This window comes from Haliotis cracherodii, unplaced genomic scaffold (assembly GCF_022045235.1).
Source record: "Haliotis cracherodii isolate W230 unplaced genomic scaffold, xgHalCrac1.p SCAF_1, whole genome shotgun sequence".
Classification (NCBI taxonomy): Eukaryota; Metazoa; Mollusca; class Gastropoda; order Lepetellida; family Haliotidae; genus Haliotis; species Haliotis cracherodii.
The window spans coordinates 72,175,437-72,187,651 of NW_027266264.1; the positions used below are offsets into that span (position 1 = coordinate 72,175,437).

Sequence of the window (12,215 nt, forward strand, 5' to 3'; positions counted from 1 at the left end):
TATCCAAATAAAACAATAATGTTAAAAGGTCATCATTTAAATAAAACGGCAAAACGCTCTCCACTATCAAATAGTGATGATACCAGATGTTCTCTAAAAGATTAGCGCATCCTGCCCCACTGGTGACACCCGAAACAAATACATGCAAAGGTACGTCAAGTGTTCACTTGAACAAACACGCAAACATATGGTACAAGTCAATGTAGGGAATTGCATCACACATACACTTTGTCACTGATGCGTCTAATTTGAAAATGCCCTCCACATGTCTACTATAATACCTCAGTGATGAGGATGCTGCAATTTTGTATTAATGATAAAGACCTAAAGTATTCTAACATTATTTTAAGGTATAGTGATAGGCAATTAACTAAAATTAACTCTTTTTATCAATGACATATACATAAAAATGGCCCATGTGTGAAAAATTCAAAACACAGAGAATCCGCCACCTTCTGTGAACCCTGGTCAAGATGTCACCTTGTTGACACTATGGGAGGTTTGAAGTATGATGGTATACAACGCGGCATCCGATGACTGCCCATTGACATGTCCTTTACTATAGTGCAGCAACATACTGAAGTCATACAAGGCATTCGAGCAAGATGACATGGCGCCGAAATTGGTAAACAGTGTACTCGAGATCCGCGAAGAGATGGGCACCGTCTTGTTTGAAGACCATGTTTTGTCGGAACACGACAGCTAAGACAGCTATCACACGAGAGTGATTCCCATTAACTCATGGTTTCCATTCTGCCTCCAGATACCAGCAACTGGCACAGCCAATCACGTAGTCGCGCTTCCACCTGTTCCCCTACATCTCAGTCCGCGTTCCTGTTACATTCTCTGGATGTTCAATGGACTACAATCTGCACGACTTAGGTTGTTCTGAGATTCCTTTACACGAGATTCAGTCACCGAAGACGTGGCCAACGTAGATAACAGTGTTGATGTTTAATATCACGGAATGAGATTGGTGCTTTCGATTCTTGATTCACTATTTAGAAATGTATGTCTAGCAGGGACATTGTACGGTATAACTTATGTAAAAGCTGTGGATTTGATACAACGAAATGTCCGTGTAACCCTCAAAATCAGTTCCTCGTGTCAGTTGAACAGTAAGACAATAATGCAATTATCTTATGTATTCCCACTCCTCAAGTATGAGCCAACAATCAGTACCCGACCTCATTTCACTGGAAGAGAACATCGATATACGTGCATTAACTTACATTTACGTCAATGCTTGTACGTTTAGACAATGGTTCATGTAACAATATATTGTGGCTGGTTAATGTTATATATTTCAATATTTTAAGCTTGCAAATGTCATACTCATGACAACTGTTTAGGCTTGTAAAAACGTGATTCAAAGCATTCATACGTATGTAAATGGCACACATTGTTAGACGACTCACTGTTGAAGACATCAACTTACCGCTCGCCGCGAGGAGTGAACCTCTTGCTACAACGCCATTAAACATATCGACTCTACATTGTGAATGCCACTTACACGTTGTGATGTATGTTAATGGGGTGGATATACCATGTAAATGAGTCGATGGAACACTATCTGCGCTTACTTTGTGCGACTGAGATCAGTACGACACTCATTGTCTCTACTAGTTCTTATGAACAACATAATCAGTTTCTCGAGGAAATCATGTACGCTGGCAGAATATTTAAACTGCCGGATGTGCGTAGTAACATCATCAGATGATGTACCTCAGACAATATATAGAACGGTGAATAGCAAGAAATATTCTGTAAATCTGATGATTCTGCTTATTAGATTTTGGCAATGTCGTGTCTATAATCACGCATGTCACGAGTTGGACCTATTACCATGTCATCGTGCATTTCATTTCTATATTTAATAGTACGATTTGTGAACGCGGTATACTACGTGTGGTATTGTGTTCCTGTCTTAATAGCCGCCTCCGTGGTCTTGTGGTAGAGCGTCTGCCCGGAGAGCGGGAGGTCCGGGGTGCGATCCCCGGCCGCGTCATACCAAAAGACGTTAAAGGATGGTACTTGTTGTTACCCTGTCTGGCGCTCGGCATTAAGGGGCTAAAACAAGGACTGGTCGGCTCGGAGTCAGTATACTGTGTCTGAGTGAGGTATTCATGTTAAACTGCGGCATGGTATCTCAGTGAGCTAGCACTATAAATCGGCATCAGTCCGGACTAGTACAAGCAGCCACGCAAACACGTGCATACATGTACACGTCGCTATATAAGTGCAATAATCTTGGACGCGACGTTAAACCCAATTTCACCTCACCTCACCTCACCTCCTGTCTTAATACAGAAACACGTGAGCAACATTAGACATGATCTGTTGTACGGATACTGATAATATACTTTGTCGTATTTAGAGCTGCTAGGCACTCGGGGATGGTGGAAATAGTTGGGAACACGAAGGATCTAGAGAGTGGTCTTACATATTAGCCATATTGAATATAATCACTTTCGGGACAAAGCAATATGTTTCCCAAACTGTCAGGGAGTCACAGCCGGAATGATGACCACTAGCCTGCAAAATGCCTGAAACGATTCCTTTTCGTGTGAAGTGGGTCATGAAAAGGTATATGCTCCAACATTCCAGACGGCTTCATTAACTAAATACAAGTCTTTAAAATTGCTGGTTTATGTCCTTATATCCGTAGTTTGTGAAAATTGTTTGACCCGTTAAACTTAATTTATGTACATAATGTAACTACATACTTATAGAATTGACTGTTAAGGTATACATGGGGCTAAATTATGAATTAACCAATCAGACCACACATGGGGCATGAGCTGTCTTGTTCCATGAAACGTTCCCGTATTTGTTCAGGTGAATAATTGACCTGCATTTTCATGTGTCTGTGACGGGTGTCAGGATACATTTCGCGGAAACCTGATATCACCACTGTCTAATAGTTACTCATAAATACATCATCATGACATAGTCACAATCGTACTTTGCACAGATTTATTACGATTATGGAAAGTGTTTTGTCGCTTTAATCACGATAATTTAGACTAGATGTGGCCATCTGGACGCAACGGAAATATCGAAATAAGCATCAGTTTTATGCAGCCTGTTTGAATAATAACGTTACATCCACGGAATAGGCCTAAGTATATTTGAGTTATTACCACTGAACAGGAGCAAAGGTTTTGTTCTTAGAAGATTGGATGAAGATTGGAATACAGAAAGTAATAGTCATATGAGAAGAATGAGCAACAGATGAGTGTTGTAACCTGATACAAAGCCATCTTCGAGGCGCGGTTACTCAATTTCGCTACTCTTTGTAACATGAAGGTCGACATTCAGCTTGTTCCGGAAAGACACGAGTTCGCCAACGGTTTCCTACCAATATATATATTGAAGGTATCACGTTTTCATGGTAGACTGGGTGATGAACATAGGTTAGTTCCCATGATATGAGTAGCTAATTCTGAATGGATTAGAGAGCAGACCAACAGTTCAGGTATTGTAGTCAGGGCAAATTCCTTTTGGGTACGATGGCATGATATAACAGATTTGTAAGTCATCTGCGGACTATTCATTCTTTAAGTTTGCGTCATTTGTTACCACTCGATATACGTTTGTACCGGTTATACTCGTACAAACATGAAGTTGACTCGGTCCAGAAATCACCGTTTCAGATCACTGTCCAACCTTAACTGATTAACCTTTCAGCAGAGCAATGAAACTTAGTACATAGTGTTCCACGAATATCTCATGTTCGATTGTGATTTAATGTTACATGTAACCGGAGACGTGATACGATTGATGAGACAATATCTTGTAAGTCACAACTATCTAGTCGCGTAACATTTATTTTACGATCAACTTATTTTAACATCATGTTGCAAGATTGTGCCCAGTGGCAATTTTCTTTATCCAGCTGAAGATAAAACATGTCTATTAACTATAGGTTGTTAGGGGATTACTGAAATATGAAATAGAGCAATGCTGCTAACATACATAATTTAATCCATTTGATAAAGAAGTTTGTATTGTAATAAATTGTGCTAAAACACCTGTAATCTCCATTAGCACGGCTTATAATTCACTCTAAATGCCATCAACAATCATCTTTGTATGTTTTGCAGAATAGGTTTCGTTCTTTGTATTTAAAGCATTTTTATCGCTCCAAGAACATATTGTAATAGCTACTAAACACGTATAGTCTGTGATTTACACGCTACTTGATAGAGACTACAGTATCTTACAACACAGCCAGTACAATACAGCATCATGGTTTATGAACAGAATATGTGCTTTCAATAGGAGAGCCATGTTTACAACGTCTAATCTCAATGCAAGTCTCTCTTAAGCCGGAAAGTACAAGGAAAACACTCTCAAGGACGATTGGTCAATTATCACCTCCATAATTCATTAATTTTTTTCTGGAATAAGTTCAACACCAACACCAAATCAATATGAACAATATCCATATCACACATACAGGCGACCCTTATTAATTACCCAAACCGATCTAGACAAGGATATGAAACGTGCTAACTGAAAAGTGTCTGCGACTGAAAAGGATGCTTCGAAAATAGCAGTAAATCACAAACAGGGTTTGTCAGCTCATCAGAAAGCATGATTTACGGACATGTATGCCCAAGAAGCGTCATTTACCATGATAGAGTTTTTTTATAAGGCGGAAAATCGATCAATCTAGATTTTCGTAATTGCGAACTTTATTATAGAACACGTGATGGTTGAAGATTGTGGTTCATTTGCCCGTGTTTCCTCCCTTGTCATTAACTGAGATCAGTGGTACTAAAACATGGCATCGAAATGTTTCTTTGCGCATTGCTTTCTATTACCGGTCTTCGTAATGGAAAATGTCGATAAACATACTTTCAATGTGGTTTTAGGAACTCCTTGATAATTGTACATGGGGTTATATAGTTAGTAGTTGCAGTCAGATTAAAGACTTTCTTTATTGAAATAGAATCTGTAACATTTTCGCATTCTCCATGTCCATATATTTCCTCATTTACCAGACTATTTCCAAATATCCGAAATTCTTTTCATGTGTTTGTGACGAGTGCCACCGGATTGGCACATTTTCGCGAACACCCGATGTCATCACTATTTGACGGTGATTCATAATCACATGTACATGAAAAAGCCAGAATCGTAAAATCGTCTCTGCTTTTCTTGTGGCTCTGGAAAGGATTGTGTCGCTGATATTTTAATCATGCTACGTCATCACGATTAGTTTCCTCACGATGTTGATAAGTAGTATAATGGACGTGGTTTAAACTTATAAAGGTATAAATATGCACCAAGTATATGAATAATACATGGTATCTAGTCTATCTTTTGGTCATGTTAAAATGTTTTGAATCTATACTCTTGCGTCTGTGGACCGTGTTTCCTTGAAACACCTGGCAAACTGGGGGTAGCCTTGTGGTTGAGGCAAACACTCGACAGCGTTAGGTGTTCGATTCCATGGTTGCAATGTGTGAAACCCATTTCTTGTATCCCTTTGCTTTGATATTGATGAAGCAGTACTAGGCATACTCACTCACGCCAACAAACCACATAAAAAAGAAAGCACCAATTTCAAAAGGTACTGCAATAATACCTGTTTATCAAAGTCATGAATATATCATAAAGAAAACTTTACCTGTTGTAAGTTCTGATCCGTGACAGAAACACAGCAGGACGAAGTTTAATTGCATTTCCCAGGCGAACTTGGTTGTGACGGGTGATGATAAACACAAGACAATATAACAACAGCTTCACACATGTCTGTCCAGTAAAACACTGTTATCATCAGCCAGTGAGATATTTTTACATCACCTTTATAACCTAGCTGAAGGATTAGATCGCAATAACTCCCACCAATTGGGTCAATTATTCTGCCGTGGTTGTTATTTGACGACGTTACCTTCGTCTACAGTGTCGTTATTAGTACGTCATAGCCTATGCCTGGTGGTTGTCAATCGCAATTAAACAGCAAACGCTTGTTGTCCAATTCAATGGAAACAGAAACACTATGTACACTTTACCTTGACGATGTCTTCATCCATTGTTTTCATTTTGGCACGTTTTATCGGTTTTGAATATTAAAGGTAAAAGTTTGACTTCGGGATAACTGTATTCGATATACACATTTTGTGACTTCGACATATCCACAATTGCATTCTATAAATACACAGTGTGACTTTGACATATCCAAAATTGTGTTCGATATACACATAGTTAGACTTCGACATATCCATAATAGTATTCGATATATCCACAGTCGACTCCCAGATTAGTCTACATGATGCAACCTTTGGACAGAACGTCTACCCATTGCGATACGTAACTCATCACTATCATCATCGACATTATCATCATCACCATTACTGTCATCATGAGGCGACCGCCTCCGTGGTCTAGTGGTAGAGCGTCATCTGGGAGAGCGGAAGGTCGGGGGTTTGATCCCCGGCCGCGTCATACCAAAGTACATTCAAAGATGGTAATTATTGTTACCCTACCTGGCGCTCGGCATTCAGGGCCTTAAACAAGGACTGGTCGGCCCGGTGTCAGTATCCTGTGTCTAAATGGGGTATTCCTGTTACACGACGGCATGTTATATGATTGGGCTAGCACTCGGCATTAATCCAGACAAATACAAGCAGCTACACGCACACACTCACGTGCATGCCCATCGCTATGTAAGTGCAAGCAACGCGACATTACACACCATTTCACCTCACCTCATCATACGGTCGAAAGTTAATGGGTGGACCAGTCACGCCCAAAATCCGTTAGGATACGACGAATGACCCCTATTTCAGGTATTTACCACAGTTATATGGCTAAAACAGTTATGAAAACATATTCATGCATCTCTATAATCAGTGTATACCAACAATAACCTCTTTACTGTGGCTCAACAACATCTTCATGATCAACGACATCATCATTATGACTTAAGCAGGCGTTACATGAAGTTTTTCCTTGTAACATGATAGTAAGTGAGTGTGTTGGCTAACGCTGTGTCGCATGATAGTGAGTGTGTTGGCTAACGCTGTGTCGCGTGATGGTGAGTGTGTTGGCTAACGCTGTGTCGCATGATAGTGAGTGTGTTGGCTAACGCTGTGTCGCATGATAGTGAGTGTGTTGGCTAACGCTGTGTCGCGTGATGGTGAGTGTGTTGGCTAACGCTGTGTCGCGTGATGGTGAGTGTGTTGGCTAACGCTGTGTCGCATGATAGTGAGTGTGTTGGCTAACGTTGTGTCGCATGATAGTGAGTGTGTTGGCTAACGTTGTGTCGCATGATAGTGAGTGTGTTGGCTAACGTTGTGTCGCATGATAGTGAGTGTGTTGGCTAACGCTGTGTCGCATGATAGTGAGTGTGTTGGCTAACGTTGTGTCACAGGATAGTGAGTGAGTGTGTTCGCTTACGCTGTGTCACAGGATAGTGAGTGAGTGTGTCGGCTAACGCTATGTCACAGGATGGTGTGTGAGTGTGTTGGCTAATGCTGTGTCACAGGATTGTGAGTGAGTGTGTTGACTAACGTTGTGTCACAGGATAGTGAGTGAGTGTGTTGGCTAATGCAGTGTCACAGGATGGTGAGTTAGTGTGTTGGCTAATGCTGTGTCACAGGATAGAGAGTGAGTGTGTTGGCTAATGCTGTGTCACAGGATAGTGAGTGAGTGTGCTGGCTAATGCTATGTCACAGGATAGTGAGTGAGTGTGTTGGCTAACGCTGTGTCACAGGATAGCGAGTGAGTGTGTTGGCTAACGCAGTGCCACAGGGTGGTGAGTTAGTGTGTTGGCTAACGCTGTGTCACAGGATGGTAAGTGAGTGTGTTGGCTAACGCTGTGTCACAGGATAGTGAGTGAGTGTGTTGAATAACGCTGTGTCACAGGATAGTGAGTGAGTGTGTTGGCTAACGCTGTGTCACAGGATAGTGAGTGAGTGTGTTGGCTAACGCTGTGTCACAGGATAGTGAGTGAGTGTGTTGGCTAACGCAGTGCCACAGGGTGGTGAGTTAGTGTGTTGGCTAACGCTGTGTCACAGGATGGTAAGTGAGTGTGTTGGCTAACGCTGTGTCACAGGATAGTGAGTGAGTGTGTTGAATAACGCTGTGAGTGTTTCGTGTCACAGTATACTGGGTGAGTGTGTTTGCTAACGTTTTGTTGAATGATAGTGGGTGAGTGTGTTTGATAACGTTCTGTTGTGTGATGGTGGGTGAGTGTGTTTGCTAACGTTCTGTTGTATGATAGTGGGTGAGTGTGTTTGCTAACGTTCTGTTGTATGATAGTGGGTGAGTGTGTTTTCTAACATTCTGTTGTATGATAGTGGGTGAGTGTGTTTGCTAACGTTCTGTTGTGTGATTGTGGGTGAGTGTGTTTGCTAACGTTCTGTTGTATGATAGTGGGTGAGTGTGTTTGCTAACGTTCTGTTGTATGATAGTGGGTGAGTGTGTTTGCTAACGTTCTGTTGTATGATAGTGGGTGAGTATGTTTGCTAACGTTCTGTTGAATGATAGTGGGTGAGTGTGTTTTCTAACGTTCTGTTGTATGATAGTGGGTGAGTGTGTTTGCTAACTTTTTTGTGTATGATAGTGGGTGAGTGTGTTGGCTAACGTTCTGTTGTATGATAGTGAGTGAGTATGTTTGCTAACGTTCTGTTGTATGATAGCGGGTGAGTGTGTCGCATGATAGTGTGTGAGCTACGTAACCCTCGTAGGAGGGGATTCAAAGCCAGGTACAAGGTATGTACATTACACATATCGATTTAGTGTAAGGAACGTGTATAGTAATTCTATGGAATTCCGCCCACACATATTCGGACGAGACACGAGTCAAGGAACAAGTGACGCCCGTGCTTACACAGCGGGTGTTTTTTTCTCTCCCGTAATTGTCATCTCTTAAAGCGGTCACGTCCGCAATTAGCAAACTGATCGTATTTCAAAAGTCATCACACCCACACAAGTTGATACCACTGAGTATTCAACGTTGGATTGATGCGTATGTCAACAATGCACAGAACGTATTAGCAGCCAAATTGTTCTACTGTTATCGGAAATCTTAATAAACAAATATGAACCTTTATTTCCTGGTCCTTTACTTCCCATTGAATTAATGTCATACAGTAAATCAGTGTCACCTAGATATTTACGAAGAGGCATTAATTGGAAGAATGTCTGACCATCATTTGGCAAGGACGACAGAAATAGAGGGACTATACTATTACTGTGCTGTGATTATGGATATATACCCCAAGCAGTATGATTTACCATAGACAGATAACGTGAGTGAGTATGGTTTAACGCCGCTTCTAGCAATATTCCAGCAATAGCACGGCGGGGACACAAGAAATGGGTTTCATACATTATACCCATGTGGGGAATCGAACCCGGGTCTTCGGCGTGACGAGCGAACGCTTTAACCACTAGGCTACCCGACTGTCCTTGACAGATAACAATGTCACTATATAGAGAAATGGGTTATAGTGGGTTTTTTTTATATGCCATTACATTTCTTAAAACATTGCTTTGTGAAAGCAAAAAGAAAAAAACTAAAATATATTATCTAACCATGACGTTGAGGGCATACGTGGTAAGGCAAATGGTCAGATACGTAAAATATAGTAAGTATTAAAGATGTTTTTCAACACCATTAGATATAGTAATTATACATTTGTTGAGTTTCAATAATATGTGATATTACGTCATAATTATGAACGAATGACGCAATTCTGACATCCATATGTACGGCATTGTATTACGACTTTCATGGGGCCCGGGGTTTTCATTTGAGTAAAGTTCGACATGGAGATGGGACGCCGACACTACGCCAAAACAACGGCTGCTCGGCGACACAGAGTACGTTCAAGGAGACGTTCTTGATTTCATTATTCATCTCGTATCAGAATATTTATGGAGTATCTGGGTTGCCCTTGAACGTCCTTTCGTGTTTGTTGTACACAGTACTTGAGGAAGCGTGACAACTGAGGCATTGTTATATAATGTGTCACACAAGTTCAATAAATCAAGTCTTCTTGGTGCACTATACTGGTGTATCTCATCACGTGGTATTATGCATAGGTTGATACGGGATGATGCATAGAATAATGCTGTTGATTTACAAGACATGATGTTACGATAGTTATACATTGTTCATGTAGAATCAAGGTAAGTTCTTGTTTGAAATCCGTCATATTTTCAAACAAGACGGTTTTATATATATATATATATATATATATATATATATATATATATATCCGTCATATTTTCAAATAAGAACAAGAACTTACCTTGGGAGAGAGATCATCCTCTGTTTAATATAAAATCCTACATGAACTACGTACAACCGAAATACACGATGCTATTCAGCACTTGTGTTAATGGGCAAATAAAAGCAACGTGTGGTCTGCAAATAACACAGATCGTCCAAAATCAATATGATATAAATTGTCAATGCAAGAGAATAACCAGCCTTGATTTTCTGCCGAAACAGATTCCTCTTGGCGTAAAGGGCAAACAGCCGTGGAAATTGTATGAATGGACCACTGAAAATCAGTGATGACACTCGGTGTTAGCGAAACAAAACATATCAAAATTCATTAATACGGTACTGTATTTACGTATCTCAGTATTAATAATATTTCCTAATGACTGTGTCAATTATCTGTACATATATGTCATTGATATTGTTCAGCAATACCGGTTTACAATTTTCTGTTCAGTGTTGCAATAACATGATTTCAAGCCGACGATAGCTTGCGCAGTACCACACGAACTCGAAGAAACAGTAATTAGCATTTGAACCTGCCTGTGTATTCTTTATGCCGCCGCCGAAAGGCCACAAGGTTGTGGAAGCGTTTAGAGTCATTTGAAGGCATGACGATCACCTCATTGATCCCTCTGTGCTTCAGTGTATATAGAGTTTACCGAGTACAGGGCACAAATCAATACATCCTCATTCTCATAAAGACTATGGTTCTAACACGGGGTCAGCTATGTCATTCCAGTAATATGAAGTGTTAGAAAATACATAACATGCACCTCTTTCTGGTGTCGCGATATCCAACATGGTTTCCATTCATGACATCACCATCAGAAATAGATCTCCCTAACTGCTTCCTAGTTTACACTGACCTAATACAAAGCATGCACATTTCATGTCAGTTTCATAAATGTTGAATTGTAACTGTAACAGGAGTTGTACTTACCTCTTCCTAGGAGGAGGCGACTCGTCGGACGAAGATGTATCCATGTTTGCTGCTATTTGTATATACAAGAATCTCTTTCTACGTCACTGCCCATTGGCGGGTTCGACACAGTGAATACACACACCAAAGTGTTTCATCGCCCTTATATCTCCATATCAAATCTATAAATCTATTTCTGACACGAAACAGCAAACAAAGCGTATTGTGGCATTTCTAGGAGCAACTGTTTACCCACTAGAGTCTGTTTTTATCCTTCACACTGTTTTAAATCAGCCATGGTTGTTGTTCTCTACTTGTTAATGCAGTTATCGAGAGACTCTAGCCGAGAAACTTTCCATTGCCGGAATTGCCTGGTTTGCGCGATGACATAGCGTTACGTCAGGGTTATACGCTTGCGTGCCGGTCATCCTGGATTCGAACTCCAGAAGGAAGTACACAGGAGGTGATTTAGGGAAGTATCAAGCCATTAGCAACTTAAGCCATTGTAGGAGGACCTAAATACCTCCAAGAGACGCTAACTCAAAGGCAAAACAGCTGCCGGAATTTACCAATTCATGAAGACCGAATGTTCCAATTGAGAAGGTTTACAGTGCACAATTACTTGTCATCGACCAGCCCGTACACGCATAATGTTTTGTGAGGTTGTGAGGCTGTCGTTTCATGACCAATGGACACAAAAGTCCTACTTAGCTAATGTGCTGTGAACTTTTGATGTGTGTGATAACCGTCCTGATTCAGTCGATCTTACTCGGGCCAAAGGCTGAGGTATCTGTGTATGTTTCTAACAACCTACCGTGAGACTGATGAGCTGATTGGTAAATGGATATGTTGTTGCTGAGGCATCAGAATATATGTTACACGAGACACGATATGATCTGATCACTCGCCTTCACGGCTGTCGTGTGAGATAAGACAGTCAGGCACCATCTGGTTTTTTTGTCCACTCTGGACAAGCACAGCGTAATAGGTGGTTATGAAGGAGATGACCTTTACTAAAAATGTGCAAGTATAAATATCTACATCTGC

General features: G+C 40.7%; 1 protein-coding gene across 1 annotated transcript in view; it reads right to left on the bottom strand.

Moving 5' to 3' along the window:
* The window catches only part of LOC139468968 (potassium/sodium hyperpolarization-activated cyclic nucleotide-gated channel 3-like), a 181,846-nt gene extending 170,618 nt beyond the window's left edge, over positions 1-11,228 (bottom strand). Inside the window, exon 1 of the mRNA XM_071251199.1 lies at positions 11,190-11,228. The gene's annotated coding sequence lies outside the window, so the exon portion shown is untranslated. The remainder of the gene's footprint in view (positions 1-11,189) is intronic.
* Between the last annotated feature and the right edge of the window lie 987 nt (positions 11,229-12,215).